General features: G+C 52.1%; 1 long non-coding RNA gene across 1 annotated transcript in view; it reads left to right on the top strand.

Moving 5' to 3' along the window:
* The window catches only part of LOC129687962 (uncharacterized), a 36,515-nt gene that overhangs the window by 6,854 nt on the left and 9,258 nt on the right, over positions 1-20,403 (top strand). Inside the window, exon 2 of the long non-coding RNA XR_008721850.1 lies at positions 1,346-1,436. This is a non-coding gene — a long non-coding RNA (uncharacterized LOC129687962). The remainder of the gene's footprint in view (positions 1-1,345; positions 1,437-20,403) is intronic.

Raw genomic sequence — 20,403 nt, 5'->3', positions numbered from 1 at the left:
TTTTCTGTCAAAAAATGGGGTCCCCTCTCACTCTCCACAAGGCCCAAAGCTGCTGCTCCTCAGTGCTCCCCACAACCCTCCTGTGTCCTGGGGATAGCTCCCTCCCCGCAAACTGTTTGCACCTTGGGTGAATGGGACAGCCCAGAACTGCCTAGCTAGGGCTCTGGAGAGTTCCAGGTGCTGTGTGGAGATGTGAAACACAGACCGTGGTGTGCCAGGGGCACATTCAGTTTCTAATTCACTTTTTTTCTTGAGCTGTGCTTCGTGTTTTGCCGCATGAACTTGGGGTGTTGGTACCCTGGTCTCATCACAGGGCAGTGCTGGATGTGTGGTAGTAGGAACAGGGACCCACGGGCACTCTTTGTTGTTGTTTTCAAAGACTTATTTTTATTTGTGCATATGCACTGTGGTTCCATGTCCTGCTTCCTCTTTTGGGAAGTCCAGGCGTTGCCAGACACCAAGCTGGGAAAGATGAGGCCAAACCCGGAATGGGTGGGGTCTGCAGGATTCCAGTGGAACTTGGGGTGGGAGGCTGGTGGGGAGGGGAGCAGAAGGCTTTCTCCGAGGATTTTAGCCTTACAGTTCTCTTTGTTCAGAGCTATCCCAGTGAAACAGCAACTGTTGGACGGTTTTAGTGAAACTGCTTATGCATGGTTATTAGTAAAGCAGCTTGTGTCGGTCTATTCCTTGGCGAACATAGTACTATATTAACCTTGGGGAGTGGGAAGGGGTTTTCAGGGTGAACAAGTACTATATTAACCTTGGGGGGTGGGAAGGGGTTTTCAGGGTGCATGCATTTCATTGGCTGTGGCTGGGATGCTGGTGATTCTATGGTTTGCATCCAGGTGCCAGCTGCATGACTGATCGTGACCTCCTTGAGAGCTTGCCCCCCCCCCCCGACAGCCTAAGTGCCCTGGGGCATGCAGGGAAGGAAGGGTCCTACACCTACTGACCTCAGGAGGAGATTTTTGGAGTTTGGACAGGTCTCTGACCTCACTGCAGCCTCATGCCTATTGTCCCTATCACCCAGCCTGTGTGCCCCACAGTGCATGAGTGTCTGTGTGTGTGGATGTGCGTATGAGTGCGGGTACTCATGGAGGCCAGAGAAAGGCGTTAGATTTCCTGGAGCTGGAGTTACAAGAGATCGTGGGCCACCCAGTGTGGGTGCTGAGAATCAAGCACCTCTGTAAAAGCAGTGGGCGCTCTTAACAGCTGAGCTATCTCTTTAGCCTTTTTTTTTTTTTTTTTTCTGAGACAGGGTCTCATGTGGCTTAAGGCTGGCCTAGAAGTCAGTGTAACTGAGGATGACCTTGAACTTCTGATGCCTTCATCTCTCAAATTCTAGGATTACAGTTGTGAGCCAACCTGCTCCTGTGTCTCAGGAACCAGCTCATGGAGAATGACAACACATTCGAGATCCAGGCAATTGTCATGAAGTAAGTGGCAGCCATGGACACACTTTTGGGAAACTGATGTTTCACATAGTGCAGCAAACATCTTCAGGAACATATGAGGTCATAATGAGAAAACTCTTATATTTATTTAGTGTGTGTGTGTGTGTGTGTGTGTGTGTGTGTGTGTGTGTGTGTGTGCTGGTGTCATGGTTGGCATGTGGTAGTCAGAGGACAACTTTTTTTTTAATAATTTATTTAATTTTATGTGCATTAGTGTGAAGGTATCCGATCCCTTAGAAATGGGAGGTATAGACAGTTGTGAGCTGCCATGTGGGTACTGGGAATTGAACCCGTTTCCTTTGGAAGAGCAGATGGTGCTCTTAACCACTGAGCCATCACTCCAGCCCCCAGAGGACAACTTTTAAGAGCCAGTTCCCCACATGGGTCCTGGTGATTAAACTCAGATTGTCAGGCCCTTGCCTTTAGCCATTGAACCATCTTGCTGGCCCCATGATGTGATGTTAAGTACACCTACACACTATTGTTGATTCAATCTAATGTTGATTTTTGAGATGAGGTTTCATGTGTTCCAGGCTGACCTCAAATTCTCTGTGCAGCCAAGGATGACACCAAATTTCTGATCTTCCTGCTTCTACCTTCCAAGGTCTGGGATTATGGCCATGAGCTACATACCTGGCTTTACTGGGGACTGAACCCGGGGCTTTGTACATGTTAGGCAACTTAGCTACAGCCACAGCCCCTGCTGGCTAAATTGAAACGTGTTTTAGCAGCAGAGATTCTCTCACACAAATGCTGCATAACTTGAGAGGCAGTCACTGAAAGAGCGTTCATTTGCTGAGCATTCCATGTGCCAGGACCACTAGAGACAGGGAAGACACAGCAGCAAAGGAGGCCATCAGGCTTGACCTTGGGAGGCTGATGTCCCAGCCCAGAGATCTGGGGGGGGGGGGTAGGGGGTGGGAGATGGGCTGCTGTTTATAAGGGGTTGGATAAGGGGGCCTAGCCGTCAACAGGGCTGGACCCAAGTCAGTATCCGCTGGATCTGTACCAGGTGTTTGTGCTGGAGAGGTTGAGTGGCAGACACACCTGACTGACTCCCAGGCTCTGGGGCTCTATTTTTAGAAGTGTCAGCCTGTAGCCCCCGCCTCCACACCTGATCAGGTGCCCAGCTGCTGGAGAGGACCCAGCAAGCCTACCTGTAGAGGAAACCTGTTTCGGCCAGCGCAGCTGTCTCTGCCAGGAAGGCAGGCTCACCCTTCAGATGCAGGAGCCTACAGGCCTAGCTCACCAGGGTGGGCTGGACTAAGGTTTTGCTGATTTGCTGATCAGATGAGGAAATTCCAGCTCCCCTTTCTTACACTCAGGTCTGCAAGTCTCTTATCTCCCAGGTGCCTTGAAGGAGGCCCAGCTGTGGAGCCCTCCAGGCCTCAGCTGGTGTGCCATCCCTATTGCCTGTACACCCTTACAATAGCCTTTGAGGCAGGCTCTGAGGCTCCACTTTCGGATCCAAATCCCCCTAGTGAGGACAGCATAGAGGAGATCCAGCCTGTCGCAGAATCTCCCTGTTCTTTGGCTTTGCTGGTCTTGGATGCTTGGTAGAGCTGGGCTGTATCCCAAAAGCTCCTCCCTGTAGAATGACAGACAGTTAGAATCTAGGCTGTAGTCCCTCCTCTACTGACGAACTGAACACAGCTCGTGATAGGAAGACAAGCTTGAAGCCATCTCTGGTGGTGTGCTGCCTAGTCTTATGTCGATTGGACACAAGCTAGAGTCTCCAGAGAGGAGGGAGCCTCAACTGAGGAACTGCCATTCTCAGACCTGGCTGTAGGCAAGCCTGTAGGGCATTTTCTTAATCATTGACTGATGGAGAAGAGCTCAGCCTGTTGTGGGTGGTGCCATCTCTGGGTTGGTGATCCTTGGTTCTATGAGCATGCCATGAGGCATAAGTAAGCCAGCAAGCAAGCAGCACTCCTCCGTGGCTTCTGCATCCGCTCCTGCCCCCGGGTTCCTGCCCTGCTTGACTTTCCGTCCTTACCGCTTTGGATATGGAACTGTGAGTGGAATAAACTCTCCTCCCTTTTGCTCTTGCTCATGGTGTTTCATCACAGCATTAGTGACTCTGACGAAGACAGGCAGGCTGGCACGTTGCCTTTTCTGTGCTGCTCCATCTCCCTTCCCAGCAAGCCCCCAGTCAGGCTAGGACACACTCTTTTTGTAGCTGACGCTCTGCTCAAGCCAGTTTCGCTCTTCGAAACTTGAGAAAGGAGCTCAGAGTAGTTAGTGCTAGTTAGGCAGGTAGTTAGTTTGTTGGTTTGTTTGTTCCAGCAGTGGGGGCTGGAGCCTAGAGTGTGCCTCTGTAGCCTCGTCATCTGCATGGCGTTTCTTTATGCTCTTTATTAAACTGGAGAAACTGAGCACAGAGGAGTGATTGGCCAAGATCCTCCAGCTAGAACTAAGCACAGGTGGGATTCAGACTGGTCCCACCTAAATCCACTCTGCCATGTCATTCAGTGGGTCTGCATAGCTCTCAACTTGTGTATGCCTTTGGGGTAAGCCCTATGATAAGGCTGAGGCCGAGGCAGGCTGGGTGGGGTGGTGGTGGTGAGATAGACATGAGTGTGAGTACTTGAGCAGGGTTCTGCTGCCCCAGCCAGTAGCAGGACACTCCTCTGGGCTAGGAAGTGGGAAGGGAAGGTGGATGGGGAGAAGACAGGGGCCTGGAATTCTTATGGTCCCCAGTCCTGAACCCTCAGCACTCTGCTGCTCCCTCGGCCGACCTATTGACCTCTTCCAACAGTGAGCTCCATTTCCTTTTAAAATGATGAGCGCAAGGAGGATGAGCATTCTGTTTAACAGTCCCACGGTGTCTTTGGGGACACTTTGGTCCTTTCCTTCCTATCTGTGGCTCTTCTTCCTTCACTCTACCCACATGGTAATCTTCCATGAACCCCATCTTTCTCTGCACTGACTCCCCACATCTAGTGTTCATCAGGCTGCCCCCCCCCCCCAAAAGGCTGGCTGCTCTGTGGCTGAAAGACACAGGAGGTCAGGGGCCTGCCTGGTTCTGAACATGGAACCCAGGGCTTCCTGTATGCCAGGCAAGCAGTGCTAACCAATATCCTCGCTCACTTCTCTTATGTGGAAACAGAGATGCAGCAAAGTCCTAGGACTCCTCCAAGGTCATACTAAAGCTCTGGACTCAAGTCTAGGAACAGAGAACTGGCCTGTTGCCCAAAAGTCATCTCAAACCCAGACTAGAAGGAAGCAAAGGCTCAGGCTTTAGGAACCAGAGAGAAGACTCAGGAAGAGCCCATGGTGTTGGGTGGGGAGGTTCCCTGACCCCTTTCCTTCTTGTGTGACTCCACTTTGCCTGAGCTTTGAAGAGGAAGAAGTGGTGTTTTGTAACCACGCCTCATCCCCATGTTAGGAAGCGTTATTCATGTATGGCGATGGGCAATAGACAGCTTACACAGCTGTAGATGGCAGCCTAAGAGTTGTTGTTGAGCTGGAGGGAGGTGTCTGAGGGGAAGACAGGAGTGACTAACACTTGGTCTGGGATTAACTGGCGACTGAGTCCATCTCTTTAATCAACCAGTGTTTTGATTTATTTTGTTTCTTTTAAACACAGTATACCAAGCATCAGGCTGGCAGCTGGGACTTTCCAGGTTTGAAATATACTCTAGGGAGAAGCTTCAGTGGGGATAGGGACAGAGAGACAGCGCTCCCAGAACAGAACCCCATTCATCTTTTCTCAGTGCTCCAGGTTTCCTGAGAGAACCTCTAACTCCTTCCCACACACTCCTCCAGATCCTGGCTCTGTCCTTCTGTCTCTTCCTCCAAAGTCCCTCTCTACAGATAACAACCTGTCAATTTTCCATCCATCCATCCATCCATCCATCCATCCATCCATCCATCCATCCACACAGTTTCTCTGTGTAGCCCTTTCTGCCATTTACTTTAATTTCTTCTATTACATATGTATTTGTTAGTTTATCATAAAAAAAATGTGTATTTAGGATTTAAAGATAGTTTGAAGCTAGACATGGTGACACAGGCCTGATATATCAGTACTTGGAAAGCCAGGGCAGGAGAGCCTGAGCTCCAGTGGCTGTGGGCTACTCACTGAGATCTGCCTCCAAACAAAGAAGAAAGGAGGGAAGATGGAAGAAGGGGGAGGGAGAGAGAAGAACAAGTGGGGAGAAAACAAGAGAGAGAGAGAAAGGAAAGAAAGGAGGGATAGAGGAAGGGAAAGGGAGGGAGAGAGAAAAGGAAGGGGGAAAAGTGAGGATGAGAGAGGAGAGAGGAGGAAAGGAGGGAGGAAAGAGAAAGGAGAAGACTGAGGAAGGGAAGAAGGGGGAGGGAGAATGGGGGAGGGGAATCTATTCTTTGTGCTGGTGATAGAATCCAGGCCTGCCACACTCTAGGCAAGTGCTGTTCCACCCCTAGCCTCAGGGACCAATTCTTGGCCATCTTTTCTGACTTAAAAGGACCTATGGAATGAGGAGTTGAAGGAATGTATCCTTGGGGGATCAGGCAGAGGGGACCTCGTCCTAGCATCTTGTCCAGACCTGCCTGGCCCTCCCTATCCTCAGGACTTTAGCCAAGCTCCTGGGGACAGGATGGTGGTATAGAAGGAACTGGGCTCAGCAAGAATCCTGCTGGATCCTGACTGATAATTCCAGCATGGGCCGAGCAGGCTGCCAGCCCTGCCTGGGGCTACTCATTCCTGCTCGACAGAGCGGGAAACTGAGCCTGGGAAACAAGTATCAGATGCTAGATTGAGTCAGTCATAGCCTTTTTCCTTTTCCTTCCTTCCTCCTTTCTTTCCTTCCTTCCTTCCTCTTTCCTCCCTCCCATCCTCTCTCCCTCTCTCCCTCCATCACCCCCTCCATTCCTTCCACCAGACAGAGTTTCTCTGTGTAGCCCTGGCTGTCTACTCACTCTGTAGAACAGGCTGGCTCAAACTCCACCTGCCTCTGCCTCCCGAGTACTGGGATAAAAGGTGTGTGACATCACCACCTGGCTAGTTGGGTATTTTTAACCTTCCTTTTTCATACAAAGAAAGGGTGGCAGAGAATAACTGAAAATTTTCTGGTAATCCCAGCACTCAGGGTACAGAGGCAGGAGGGGCTTGAATTCCAGGCCATCCTAGGCTATAAGACAAGACTCCCATCTCTAAAAAGTGAGAGCAGAAAGGGACAGGGTAAGAATTCACATCTGGGCAAAGTCAGGCACAATAACTCATTCCTGAAATCTCAGCGTTTAGAGGGCTGAGGCAGGAAGACTGTGAGAAGCTCCAGGCCAGCCTGAGCTATGTAATGAGACCCAGTTATAGAGTGAGACAGTCCTTGTCCCAAAACAAAATAACAAACAGAACAAAGCAGAAAACCTGGGTCTAATATCAACACCAGCGCAATGAACCAAGTCCGTGCTGGGGGAGAGAGTGAGCCGAGCGTCTGAGCGTCTGTCGCAGGCTTTAATTTCCTTGGGGTGCACTTCTCTCAGGAGAGCACAGTCCCTGCAAGCATGCTGTTAAGAAACAGGGGGAGCTGGGCTCACTGTGGAGAAGCCTGCCTTCTGCTGCTGCTCTCCAACCTGCAGCTCATACTGACAGGGGCTCCCCAGCACCCTTCTCTCGTCCACCGGACTCTCCTGGATGTCCGGGTAGTCTACATTGTTCCAAGTGTTTGTCCCCCTCCTCAGCTAAAGGCCAGTGCTGAAGCAGCCATACTGCCAAATCCCCCTTGTCCAGAAGACATTCTGGCATGAGACGGACACCATGTTAGCCAACGTCTGGTCAGGTCAGTTTCTGAGTGCTTCTGGGAAAAAGATTTCCTTAATCTTACAGTGGGACAGAGGGTGAGATGCTTCCTGCTGTAACTAAAGAGGACCTTGAATTCCTAATGCTCCTGTTCTACCTCCAAATGCTGAGACTGTGTATGCTACCCAGTTAAGAGCACTGGCTGCTCTTCCAGAGGACCTGAGTTCAATTCCCAGCACCCACATGGCAGCTCACAACTGTCTGTAACTCCAGTTCCAGGGGATCCAACACCCTGACACAGACATACATACAGGTGAAACACCCATGCACATAAAATAAAAGTAAATAAATCATTAAAAATATTTTAAAAAGTGTGTTCTACCATGGGAATATTTAAAAATTTTAATTTATATATGATATTATGAAATAGCAATAAATCTGCGTTTGAGTGTATGTGTGTGTATGTGTATATGTAAGTATATATATGTATGTGAGCATATGTATATGTGAATGTGTGTATGTCAGTTTATGTGTGAGAGTTTGTAAGTATGTGGGGGGTGTAGACAGTGTATGTAGTGTGGGTCAGGCAGTGTGTGTGTGTGTATGTGTGTGCATATATGTGTGAGTATGTATATGTAAGTATGTGGTATATGTATGTGACTGTGTGTGTGTGGTTGTATGTATGTCTTTGTGAGTGTGTGGTATGTGTATGTATTTATGTGAGTCCATATGTGAGAGTGAGTGTGTATGTGTGTGTAGGCTTGGCTTTACACCTTGTACACTGAGTGCTGGCATCATGTTTGCCACAGTCTGCTGGCTGCAGCAGGTCACAGGGCAGCCCTGAACCTTGAAGTGAGGAGAGGATGAGGAGGAGAAACACTCTGGCTTTGAAGAAGGACGACCTTCCTCACAGAGAGGGGAGGAGAAGCTGGGACAACCCAGCAACCCCAGGTCATGACCTGTGGTCTTCAGGCTTCTATCTGTCACATGAGAAGAGTCCCCCAGAGGTGCTGTATGTGATAAAGAAATGTTGGGACAGCAGCTTCTGTGACGAGAGAGGCTTGTTCAGGTGTGGCCTGTTCCACCCTCCAGCCTGGCTTTATACGTGCTTACCTGTTTGCTCTCTCACATATTGATCCATCCATCCATCCCTTCCATCCATCCATCCATCCATTCTACAGCTCTTAGATCCTTAGACCCAGACACCACTCCAGAAGCTAGGGATCATAGCAGAGACAGTAAGTATTTTCAGAGAACCAGTCAATAGGCAATGAGTAAGGCTGGGGTGACGGGCCTGCAGTTGGCTGGAGTGGCTTGGGCATCTTGCTCAGAGGTTGCCCCTTGAGTCAGTCCTAGTGGAGGAGCCAGGAGGGTGACATCAGGCGTTGGGAGACCAGTGAGGCCCTCAGAAGGTAGGGAGAAGGAGAGAAGAAAGAAGTGCAGGACACAGCCTTGAAAGTACATCCTCCCTAGACCCTGTGTGGCTCCTCCCAGGGTCTTAAGATACTACTTGCATGATGGGCTGCATGGAGCACCTGCTGCTGCGGGGGCTGCTCTGCTCTTGGTTCTGCCCAGGTAGACTCTAACACACACAGGGCCTGAGTTCAGGGAGCTTTGCTATTCCCTGGTGTCCCGATGCCTAGCGCCTTGCTGGGTCACAGACAGTGTTCCAGAGCCTGCTGCTGTCTGGGCGGGAGGCAAGAGGGGAGAGCATCTAGCATACAGATGGAGATTTCCCTCCCCAACGCTCTGGAGGGGGGGGACAAAAGGATGGGGTGTGACTGTGTGTGCATGCTGGTGCCAAGCTATGAACCCTGCCCCCACCTCTCGGCCTCTTTGCATGTGCTGCTGACGTGGTTGTGGTTTGGAGCCCCTGGTGTAGATCAGCGTCAGCGACAGAGCGTCCTGTCCTCGGAGGCGATGGTGCAGGTGGGGGTAAAAGCAGATCCTTTGAACACGCGCGCGTGCGCGCGCACACACACACACACACACACACACACACGCAGCAGCCCTTCCGGCTACCCTCCCTGTACGTCCCGGCATGCACACGCTCATGCATGTCTGGACAGACAGCTGCTCTGGTCCAGCTGCCTCCAGACCTCGGGTTCAGGTACACCACCTTGTACTCAACCATGCTGGAGGACAGGGTGGTAGAGGAAGCGGTGAGGGCACCTTCTTGCCTCTGAACTTCCACCTTTGGTGCCTCTCAAAGGGCACCCGGCTGTTTATCAGTTTTTGTCTTGGGGGAAGCATGGCTCTTTCGCCTTCTCATGTCAAAACCACTTCCCTATGGGTCAGCTTTCACACTCGGCCCTCGGTGGGGCCCAGCTTGCCTGCTCCATGCTTAACAGGGGCACCCATGGTGGCCAGGCTTGAGGACGTGCTTAGAGACCCACTTGGCTGGAGATCTACCTGCTCCAGCCTACCCCAGGCTGAAGCCTACTCCAGGCTACAGTTTCTATGCCAGGCTTCCTGGCTTGGGGAGGGGGGCTTTGGAAACAGGGTGCAGGTTCAGTTCCAGCTCTGTAGAACCTGAGGCAGACCACATGGCTTCTCCATGTCATTTCTTCTTGCAGAGCTCTGTGAGTTCTCCTGAAGTTCACTGTGCAGAGAGAGAGACAGAAAGATCAGCATTGTCAGGGATTCTTGCCTTAGAAAGGACCAGCCATGACCTGTCAGCTCTGGCTTAGCATGCCCAGCTAGCAAACCTTCAGGATCTGTGTGTGTGTGTGTGTGTGTGTGTGTGTGCGTGTGTGTGCGTGTGTGTGCGCGTGTGCGCGTGCACATGTGTAGGGAGCTCTATGGAGGCTCTAGTACTCCATAGGGACCTGGTGCTGTAGGAGTGGGAGCCTGGGAGGGGCTCTCCTTCTCCATTTCCAGTCGTCTGCAGGACAGAAACCCTTAAAACAAAGCTCTCTACTCAGCTCCAGGCTGCCCCTGCTGCCACGGTCCTGGTGCCCACCCCTCTCCAAGCCTCTGCCCTGCCAGGCTTCTCCTGCTGCTCAGAACCCACAGGCTTTACTCCTTGAGGCCCTGGGTTCCTCAAGTGTGAAGGATACAAGAATCTCCCTAGCACAGGGAATGTCAAGTGATGGTACCTGGCTGTCACTGCCTGCCCCAGCACCTGAGTGTACTCTTGCCAGCTCCTTGCCCTGGATCCTGGGAGCCAAACCTCAGCCCAACACTACACTGGAGGGTGGGTAGCTCTTTCCAAATGCAGAAGGAAGGAAGGAAGGCTGCATGCTGAGTACCCTGCCCAGAGGAAGTTGGAGCTGGGCTGTGTTCTGACAGCTCCAGGGCCTCACATATCTCCTGCCTGGCCTCCTACCCTGCTGATGTCATGAGGGGTGCCTCCTCATCCCTGACCCCCAGTCACTGGTGGGTAGTGGCAGGGCACCACCATGTTGTCGTGGCTGAAGCTCTGGATGACTAGCAGGCCCATTGTTACCACTCCTGTCTCCCCCAGTCACAACTACCCTCACCTCCGCTTCCCTAGGAAATGCTGTTTAGCACCTACTGTGGGCTAGGTAATTCATTGCCAAGCCTTTATTTGAGCCTCTATAAGCCAGCTCAGTGAAGTTAGGGAACCTGCCTGAGATAGCGTAGCTTACAGGTGGTAGAGCAGACCCTCCCGAGCAGGACCCGTGACCGCCTCCTGCTAGCTGGGGTGTATGGAGGGGTGGGAGAGTTCATTCATTGAGGAGGAGTCCTCAGAGGCCTCCTGTTTACTGAGAAGGAAGCAAGTGCCCCAGGCCATGCCATGGGCTCCTGGCAGGACCTTGCTGGGGAGGAGAAATGTTCCTTGGCAAGCAAGTCTGGTAGGAAGAACTTTGCTGGGAAAGCTCCTCGCTCACTACCTCCAGGGCGCTCCTCAGAACCCAGCTGGAGCAGGGCCTGCCACCTTCTGTCCTCTGCCTGCCTTTTACTGTCATATAGTGGTTGGTCTGGTTTGCTCTCTTCAGTATCTGGGAATTGCATTCAGGGCTTCCCACGGGCTAGGCAAGCAATCACTCTGCTGGTAAGCAAACTTCCCTAGCTCCTTTTTGGTTTGTTTGTTTTCTTGATTTTTTTTTTTTTTTTTTTTTTTAATCTTCTGAGGCAAGGTCTCCCTATGTAGTCCTGGCTAGCCTGGAAATTGTGATGAAGATCAGGCTGGCCTCAAACACACAGACGTCAGCTAGCCTCTGATTCCTGAGGGCAGGGGATTTAAGTGGGGAGCCACCCGTAGGGTGTCCCAGCTCTTGCATATGTTTCCAGGATGGAAGTTGCCCTGCTGGCCTTGAATTCACTGTGTAGCCCTGGCAGGACCTGCACTTTCCATCTTCTTGCCTCAGCTTCCCCGTAGCTGGATCACAGGCCTGTGCCACCAGGGCTGCCTACTTAGCTTATGCATGCATTTAATCTACTTATCACTTATTTCCCAGCTAGAATGGGACCCTCTGAGGCCCCAGTCTGTCTGGTTCCTTGCTTAGCAGAGTGCCTAGCACAAACTGAGCTGCTCTTTCGTGGGATGGATAAGTGAATGACTGAATGAAGTCAGGCAATGAAAAAGGCTGCTAAGTGGGGGAAAGTTCACTGGGAGGGGTGAAGTTACTGAAGGCTAGCCCGACAGAGAGTTCTAGGCAGCTGAGGGGAAGGAGAAGTGCTTCAGAAAAGAGAAGGGACAAGGCCACCATGGACAGTCATGTGGTCTGATGACAGAGACCTCAAAGATGAATAGTGCCTTCTCGGATTGCTCAGTTTTTGACGTGGATAATAGTCCAAATGGTACTCCCCAGAGGTGGGGAAGGGCAGAGCAGCTTTGGCCTCAGTGGGCTCTGAGGCAGCAAAGAATTCATGGGTTTGGGGCAGGCTGAGAGGTGTCTTCAGCAGGAGGGACAGGCTGTACCCTCCGTGAGTGTGCCACGTGGTCATGGTGAGCAGTTTGCCATCCGGTGTTGTCCCCGAAGACAGTTGTCAGACCCAAGGGGAGCAACTGGCATACTGTTAGCAATCGCCGGTACCTGCTGTGCTCAGTGGGTGGGTAGGGAAATCACCAGGCACACCCCACAGACACCCACCAAAGGCTGGGGACCGAGATAATGGTAACCGCTGTGGGGAGGGTTGTTTCCTGAGCTGGTAGGGTACTAGAGGCTGGGGACACTGTGTTCTGAGGTCTTACCAAACAGAGGCCTCAGTGAGGACCTGTCCCAGCTGCAGGAGCCACCCCTCCCGGTCCTACCGGCTGGGCACAACAATGGCCTGGTGGCTGTGGCTGTCTGGATGAGTCACCTGGCCCACAGCGAGCCTGGCTGGCGATGTTATCAGCAGCCTCTCGTTTGCTTCATTCCTGGGTGACGTCACCCACCTCTGTCTTCTCCTCGGCACCGAACCATAGCCTAATGCCTCGGCACATCCTGGGAGAGCTGGCCATCAGGGCAGCTCCACGAGGCCTTCACAGCTGCAGTCCAGGACCTAAGGAGGCTCAGCTTCTCAGGGCTGCATTTGCTGTACAGGTCCCCAGTCCTACCTACAGGGATATGCTACCAAGATGTGGTTAAGTGCAGCGGGCCCTTTTCCATCCCGCCCCACGCTCACTCCCTCTCTCTCAACCAGCTATCTCCTAGGAAGAACACTCAGTTGCATTCTTGGATAGAAACCCTGAATCCCACAGGGCTTGGACCTGGGATCCCCAAGTTCTGCCTAGTGCTGGCCTGGTGGCCTTGCAGCCTCTGGGAATGAGTCATTGGGCCTTCTGGTTCACCTAGGCCCGAACTGTGGCACCCTGCTGGCCTTTGTGCACCCTTGCACAATCATGCAATGGGGACCCACGGTTGCTTCTTCTGCCCATGTGACCCTGGCAGCCTCTGGGGAGCTGAGGTCAGCCCTGTATCTCCTTCCTCCTTCCTCTTACCATTGTTTTCAGTGCTGACCTGCGGAGAGTGCCTTAGGGAAGGAACCAGAGGATCAGTAGAGCAGCAACCAGGAGCGTATGTCTCTATTGCGGAGGCAAGATGGAAGAGTGGGCCCACATCCACCTTCCCTGTGGTTGGAGCTGGATAGCGAGAGGAAGCTGAGAGCTACACAAGAGTCCCCCCCCCCGCCCCCCATGTGCCAGGAGGCTACCCAAGCTTGGCAGGCCAAGGAGCCAGAGGGAATATGAGTGGACCAGGCTGGGAGGGATGCCAGCCCACCAAACTTCCCTCCAGGAGCCCATGAGATAGCTCCTCAAATGCAGGCTTTTAAATAGCATTCACTTTTCCTCGAGTGATCTGGCCAAAAGAAATGGTTTCTTAGACAGAAAAAAGAGAAAGGAAAACACCAAAGCAAGGGAACCCACCACTAAGGTCTTATCACCTTCACCATCAGCTGAGGGGCAGAGCCCAGAGCAGCCTAGAGCAGCCTGGGCAGGCCCTCTGAGCCTTTAGCTCTGCCCAGCACCCTCCTCCTGTAGCCTCCCTTATTCAGAGCTTCCTTGTCACAGAGCCACTAAGCAAGCATTGTTGCGACAATAGAGAGGTTGAGTCCTGCGCACAGGAAGAGGGTGGCAGGAGTAATTCAGAGAAGCGTTACTCCTTAATGGGGTTAAGGCCAGCTGACGAGGCCTGTCTCGGAGCTCTCCAGCCCCCTTTCTGCCTCCAGATGTCGTCAGCATTGCCGAACTCTGATTGTGGTTTTCCCAGACCTCTGGATCCTTTTCCAAGTTCTAGAACATACCCTAGCCAGGTCTCCTGGGGTTCCTACTGCTGTGCTCCTTCCTTGGTTGCAAACCCGGTTCCAGTTCAACTCAACCCTGATAATCTTTGTTAGAAAGAGTATACCCTTGGCTTTGCCTGGTTTTTAAATTCTTTCCCATCTCTTAAGAAAGAAAAACATTTATTTTTATAAGATTGTAGGTGTGCACCCCATGCCTGCTATCCCCAGTACTTTTTAAAAATTAAAAAAAAAAATCTTATTCTATTATTATTTTATAGAGAGTTCTCACTGAGTTACCCAAGCTCATGTGCAACTCAAGATTCTCCCTGCCTCAGCTTCTTAAGGAAAAACTGGTGTGTGCTTTCAGGCCCAACTCATCTGTCCTTCCCACTTTCCTAGCAGCTCAGCATCTACCAAGAATGTCCAGCAGAACCCATACATCTCCTGGTGTCCCTGGGACACTCTGTTTTCCTGGCAGCTCCCGCTGTCCTCCCTAGCTGTTCTCCGCTGCTGTTGGGCAGGGCAAACCAGGTTCACAATGCCAGTGGCTGCTGTCTTTGCCTTTGTTCAGGCTGTGCCCAAGGCTTGCTCCCACCAGGAGGGCCTCTGTCCAGGGACAGCCAGCTGGCCTGCCCGCCTCCTTCCTTAGGAAAGGAGCTCCTTTCCTCTCCCCTCCATCCTCAACCACAGACTCATCCATGACCTTGGCCTCAGACTGGTCTCCATGCTCTCTTCACCTAGACCCCCTAAGCTCACCAAAAGCATATGTCACTGCCAGGCAGACCAAGTGTACTGGCTTCCTCCTGGGAACCTCAGAGCAACTCCCCAAGGCCACTTTCACTGAGCCTCCATTTTCTCATCTGTGAGATGGGCTGGTAGCCACACCTGCTTCTCAGATGGGTACCCAGCATGGCATCCTGCGTGGGGGTGGGGCAGCAGCACCGCTGTGACAGCCATGGCTCCTTGTGGTCAGAGTTAGCCGCTGGGAAGGCGCGCACATAGGACAGCGCCCAACAGTGACAGCCTCTGCCTGCTGAGCTGGTCACATCCTTGACTTGGGCCTGGCCATGTACCTCTTCCCCTTGGCCAATAGTTCCTCTCACGACGTGGGGACATTAGCCTGCAGCATGCAGCGTCGGCCTGAAGACGGGAGTCTGTTACTGCCAACGAGGCCCAAAGGTTGCCCCAACCACATGGGAGCCGACACTGGCACGCTCGCTGCTCAGCCGGTAACCAATGCAGGCTGCTGTGTCTCTCTCCCATTGTTCTTTTGCACTCTCTGACCTTGGACTCATTATCTGCCGAATGGGCAGCACAGCCTTTGCTTCTCCTTCCTCGGATGAGAAGGGAAGGATGGGTGCGCCTGGGGAGCTGGGGCGGCGGAGGGGGGACGTGGACACCCTGCTGAGCCCTGGACGGGCAAGCTCCCTGGGGTGGAGCTCAGTCGAGGAGGCTTGAGGCCTCACCACGGGGCCGCCTCTTTCCTCTCCAAGCCTGGGCCGTGTGCCTGAGTCCACAGCGCCCCCTGCTGGCAAGCTCCCTCAGAAGCTCCCTGTGGGCAGCCCGAACCCCACATTCCTTCACTGTGACCCTGAGTGGGGTCTTGCCCCCTGGAATCTCATTTTAAGTCAAAAGTGCCCCAGGAAGTCTAGGCAGCAAGAAGTGGGGTAGAATGGGGAGCCGGGGCTCCCAAGACAAATTTACTCAGTAGGCTCTTGGGTCTTTGAAATCTCTGCAAGCCCAGAAGTGGCCCCTTGACGAGGACTTTGGCCTTCATCGCAAGCCCACAGGGAGCTTTGGGAACATCAGACAGGACAGGCTTGAGGAATCAGGTGCCCCCCCCCCCCCCGCTTCCCATGGGCCTGCCCCTCATCAAATCTGCGGACGCCAGGGCCATCTTCAGCCCTGCCTTGGTGTGTCTTGTCAGACCCTCTCTCCACAGCTTTTACTAGCTGACCTGTGGGGACGCTGGAAAACTCATTCCCGACACGAACACCATTTACTGCTCTTGAGACTTCCCCATGCTGTTTTCTTTCCAGGCTGCCTGTATCTGGCCAAATAATTTTCCCCCTCTTCCAGGAAGCCTTCTAGGCTTGAATGATTTTTGTAGGACTTCCCACACATACTGTGTTGTCTTGTGAATGTGTTATATTTTATTCCATCCTTAGAAGCATGGGCCAGGGGACGGAAGGCTTATGCCGCCCTATTTCCTGGACCTCTGGGAAGGTCCAGAGGACTGATCATACATGTCGTTTTGTTTTTGACAGGATCACATATGGCCCAGGCTGAACTTACATTCACTACGTAGCCCAGGCTAGTCTTGAACTTACTGTCCTCCTGTCTCACCTTTACAAGTGCTGGGACTAAAGTAATTTTAAAATCAGCGGTACTCAGCTGGGTGTGGTTTTGTATCTGGGACATATTGGCAGTGTCTGTTGGTAATGAGGGGAGTGGAGGTGGAGCCGGGGTGCTCCTGGCATCCTAGGGATAAATGTCAGGGATGCGGCAACTGTCCCACCAGGCACGAAGAACAGTGCCCAGGTTACGAATGCTGATGGAAATGAAGTCAGATCTGGTATTATTATAGTGACCAAGGCCAGTGGGTCCCACAGAAGTGTTCACTCCCCCGAGGGGACTCCAACTGCCCCTTCTTTGTCCTTTATAGTCCTGGGTGTCCTGAAACACTTTTCTGGTCTGAGGGTGCTTGTACAAGCAGAGGCGGGCCTGAGGCAGGGAGGAGGATCCAGACCTGAATTAGAGTCCTTGGGGTAGCGTGGCCGCCCTTGGGAGCAGAGAGTACCTGGGGATGGAAAGACTCCCGTCAGTCCCCATCGGCTGAGGTCCTCAACTGTCCCTGTGCCCCAGCATGTCTGTCTGCTGATGGGTGGGGCGCTTATTCCCAGTCCCATAGCCAGATGTGGGAGGTGGCTGTGGCCGTAACTGCCCTCCTGGAAAACAGCTGTCAAGACAAGAAGGTTTTGACAGGCGCGTCAAAGCTGCTTCCATGCCTCCTGGGAATTGACCGGGTGGGTGGGACAGAGCGAGCCTTCAGCCTGCAACAGCTGCTGGCCAGCCCCCCCCCCCCCCCCCCCGTGCAGCAGCAGCAGCCGTCCCCCTTTAGCTGGGGGTTAGTCACCCCGACACAGCCCCCCTCCGCACAATTCTAGGCAGGCTTGTGCAATCCAGGGATCTTGATACCCAAGTGGAGGTGGCTGTGTCCTGTGGAGGACTCTGTGGGGGCCTAGCTTCCATCCCCTCAGGGCTGGGGCTCCAAAGGAGGGTCGGAGGGGCAGGGATGTGAGGGTGTTGGGAGGCTCCCTCCCTGTCTCAAGCCACTTCCCTGTGGGGATTCTCACCTGCCTGGCCTGTCAAAGGGTGGTCTCCAAGTCCATGCCTCGGGCCCTCCAAGTCCAAAGCTGATTAGGCAAAGGATATAGGGCTTTGAAGAGAACAAGAAGCCGGCTCTGTTGACAACTCACTGTCTCACGTTCTCCATTGCTAAGCTGTTCAACATCTCCTGAGGGCCAGGAGTATGCATGTATGTGAGGCATGGGAATAGGCCCTGTATCCTTGGCTCTTATCCTATGGCATTGTGGGTCAGGGTATGTTCTGGAGTGAGCCTGAGAGCCAGATACTACAATATACAGGAAACAAGAACTTTAATCCCCCCCCCCCAAGCCTTGGCTTATAAATTTATATATCTATAAATGGGTTTAATGACACTTCCTAGGCTCTAGGTTGTTGGAAGGGTTGGAGGGAAGGGACTGGAAGTTTTAGCATAGTTGTCTGTGTGTGTATGGTATGTATGTGTGTGTGTGTATAATCAGGCAGGGGCTGTGGGGACCTCATCGTGGGTGTTCATGTGGGCTGTATGTGTGGACCCAGATCTTGCCCTTCATGGTGTCTGCCTCTAAAAATATGTTGGCTTTTCTCTCCCTCCGTGAGGATGTCTTTGCATGTGCTGTGTGTGTGGCTGAGGCACCTGGCCATTGGGCCCTTTCTGACAGAGTCCTTCTAGGTCTTGTGGTCATGTCAGGGGAATGAATTCCCCTGGTGGAATACATGAAGGCCACACAGGCCTGTCCACCCAAGGACCACTGGGCTTAGAGGCTGTGCTGGCTTTCCAAGCATCCTTTTCTTCTGTTTTAGTTTTGTGTTGTTGTTTTGTGCTTTTCAAGATGGGGTTTCTCTGTGCAGCCCTGGCTGTCATAAAAATCACTCTGCAGTCCAGGCTAGCCTCAAACTCTGCTGGGGTCAGAGGCATTTTTTTCCACACCTGACTGGAATTTAGTTTAGGAAAAAGCAGCTAGCTTCCTTTCTTAAGCATCTACACGCTGAGCACTCTTACACCCAGTGAAAACTGTATGTGCGTTTGTTCTGGTCACTCGACGTCCTTGTCAGCACTTGGTATTGTTAATATTTTTGAGTTTAGCTGTTCTAAATTATTCTCTGTGCTTGCCTGCCTCAGTGGGGCTGTCCCCTGGCGCAGCCTCTGAGGAGCAGGCTTTTGACAGACACCACATGCTTTTTTTTTTTTTTTTTTTTTCAGTACAGCCTTGCCTTGAATATTACATGGGAGATATTTGCACTAAAAGTTATTTATTATCTGCTCCATGCTTTGTTTCTGCTTAGTCCAGGCAAGCTTCCTCACCTCCTCTCCCCCACACTTAAGTGAGATAGGGCTGATGGAGAAGTGGACAAACAGAGGCAGCCAACCCAGATCACCCCCAGTCGATCTGTACCTGCTGAGTATGTCTTCTGGGGCTCAGGTTGGGTGTGCTCACACCAAGGCCCCCCACGTCTACCTGGTGGTTAGGTTCATAATCTTAACTCCACGAAGCCATGCAGTGGTCAGGGTAGCTCCAAGAGGCTCTGGAAGCAGACTGGCCTGGTTCGCAAGTACTAAGATGCATGACTGTGGTGAAGCGAATGCACGTCTGTTCCGAGGCAGTGTCACGTCCTAGCTCTCAAGGCTTGTCCTTCAAGAGAACGCCAGAGATGCAAAGCTAGGAGGGGATGCTTTTAGAGGGGTGCGGCTCTTCATGCTGAGCATAAGAACCCCAGAACTTGACCTCCATGTACTCTGGACCCTATGGGATTTGGGGAAAAGCTGTAAGTCCTTCTCCGAGTAAGCCAGGACTATGAAAGCCACCACGGCAATAAAGCACAGCCCTCCTAGCAGGGAGCCAGCTCTGTGAGAAGAGCACAGCGGTTCTTCTAAGGAGGGTTTTCATCTCTGTTTTTACTTTACACGTATGGGTGTTTGCCTGGGTGCGTGCTTACATACTACATGTGTGGAGTCTAGAAGGCATGGAATTCCCTGGTATTGGCCTTACAGGTGTTTGTGAGCTGCCGTTTGGGTGCCGGGCATGGAGCCCATGTCCTCTGCGAGAGCAGCCAGTACTCTTACCTGCTGAGCCACCTCTCCAGCCCCTGTCCCTTGAGGTGCTTCTTGATTAATACTTTACAATTTACTTATCTATTTATTTTTAATTTAGTGTGTGAGTGTGTATGTATATGTGCTTTGATATGTGTGAATGTGTTGCCTGAATTCCAGCGTGTGTATGTTTATGTATGTGTGTGTGTGTGTGCATACATGAATGTGTGTGGTGTTTGTGTGTGTGAGTGTATATTTGTATGTGTGAGTGTGTGTGTATGAATGTTTTTGTGTGTGAGTGTGTGTATGTGTGTGTACTGTGGACCACTTGAGAGACTTGGCTCTCTCCTTCTATCATATGGGTCCCAGGATTTAAACTCGGGTCAGCGGGCTTGGTGGCAGGCAATTTTACCCGGAGAGTGATCCTGCTGGCCAGAGGATAACTCTGGGAGTCAGTGTTCACCCTCCATCCCCCTTGTTGCTCAGGGCCTCTTGTTTCAGCGGCTGCTCCTTATTCTTCAGGGCCCACAATCTGCCCTATCTCCCCTCCCTTCTCATCAGAGGAGTGCTGAGACCTCAGGGCTGAGCCCCCACATCCACCCCTTAGACTACAAGGCTCCAACTTGGGCTGTCAGGCTGGGCGGGCAGCAGGCACCATTACCTGTGTCCCCCACTCCCCTATGCCCTTCAGCAGCACCTAACTACTGGCTGTCTCCCAGTGGTGATGTGTAAGCTTCTGTTGTTTGTTTTGACTTTCTTTTCTTTCTTTCTTTGTTTTTGTAGTAGGGTTTCTCTGTGTAGCCCTGGCTGTCCTGGAACTCACTCTGTAGACTAGGCTGGCCTCGAACTCACAGAGATTCTCCTGCCTCTGCCTCCTGTGTATTACCACACCTGGCTTTTCAAAAGATCTGCCACAAGTATAAAGTATCTAAATGATGTCTGAAAGCGTCTGGTGGCACAGCCTCTTGAGTCTGTTCCTATTGTAGAGCTTTCCTACTCACAGAAAGGAAGTGTAGACTCTCAGTTAAAGGCTAGTGAGAATACACCCACATACATATAAACAAACACACCTCACACATACACTTATACACACTCAACATACACATGCTCACACATACATACACTTAGACACACACACACACACACACACACACACACACACACACACACACACA

This window comes from Psammomys obesus, unplaced genomic scaffold (genome assembly GCF_907164565.1).
Source record: "Psammomys obesus unplaced genomic scaffold, mPsaObe1.curated_primary_1811, whole genome shotgun sequence".
Taxonomy (NCBI): Eukaryota; Metazoa; Chordata; class Mammalia; order Rodentia; family Muridae; genus Psammomys; species Psammomys obesus.
Note: the sequence above shows the minus strand (reverse complement) of the source record. Positions and strands in the feature narration are given on the sequence as shown.